We start from the raw sequence: 655 nt of genomic DNA, 5'->3' as shown, positions 1-655 counted from the left end.
GCCACAGGCCATCACAAATGGCATATCAGCCTTCATGCTCCAGTTTTCTAAGTGTGTTTCTCGTCCTGTCTTATGCTGTCGAGTCGTCTCCGACCCACAGGGACGCCGTCGGCACGTCTCTTTCAGAAGGCACCACCTCCACCTGCAATCATTCTGGCAATGCATTCATAGAGTTTTCTTCATAAAAATACGGGAGGGGTTTGCCGTCGCCTCCTTCCGCGCAGCAAACTTGATTCTCCGCCCTCGACTCCCTCCCACGTCGCTGCTGCTCGGCTCGGGCGGCTCTCGACCGGTAGCAGATTGCCTTCCACTCGCTAGCCACTGTCCAAGCTAGGAATGGAATGGACAGGCCTCTGCTTGACTCTTTCTCTCGTAGTCGAGACTGGTAGAGTATTGGAAACTCTCCAGGTGCCATCCCGAGAGAGGAAGTGTGTTTCTACAAGTGCATAATTATGATTTGCCGCCAGTTGATTGTAAGCTCCCTGAGGGCAGGAATCAGGCTTACTGATTATAGCGTACTCTCCCAAGTATTTAGTACGGTGCTCTGCGCACCGTAAGTGTTCAGTAAATACTACTGTTTGTTCGCTGCCCTGCCCAAGAAGCAGCATTTGGTTCTGTGTTGCCAATTTAAGTCATTTGGTTTAGTAAACAAATT

The 655-nt window shown here is 50.7% G+C and overlaps 1 non-coding gene across 1 annotated transcript; it reads right to left on the bottom strand.

Annotated features, from left to right (window-relative positions):
* Positions 1–288: 288 nt before the first annotated feature.
* On the bottom strand, positions 289–426 carry LOC114817613. The gene has a single exon (XR_003765475.1). It is a non-coding gene; the product is annotated as a small nucleolar RNA SNORA7 (small nucleolar RNA).
* Between the last annotated feature and the right edge of the window lie 229 nt (positions 427–655).

Source organism: Ornithorhynchus anatinus, chromosome 16, assembly GCF_004115215.2.
Source record: "Ornithorhynchus anatinus isolate Pmale09 chromosome 16, mOrnAna1.pri.v4, whole genome shotgun sequence".
Classification (NCBI taxonomy): domain Eukaryota; kingdom Metazoa; phylum Chordata; class Mammalia; order Monotremata; family Ornithorhynchidae; genus Ornithorhynchus; species Ornithorhynchus anatinus.
Note: the sequence above shows the minus strand (reverse complement) of the source record. Positions and strands in the feature narration are given on the sequence as shown.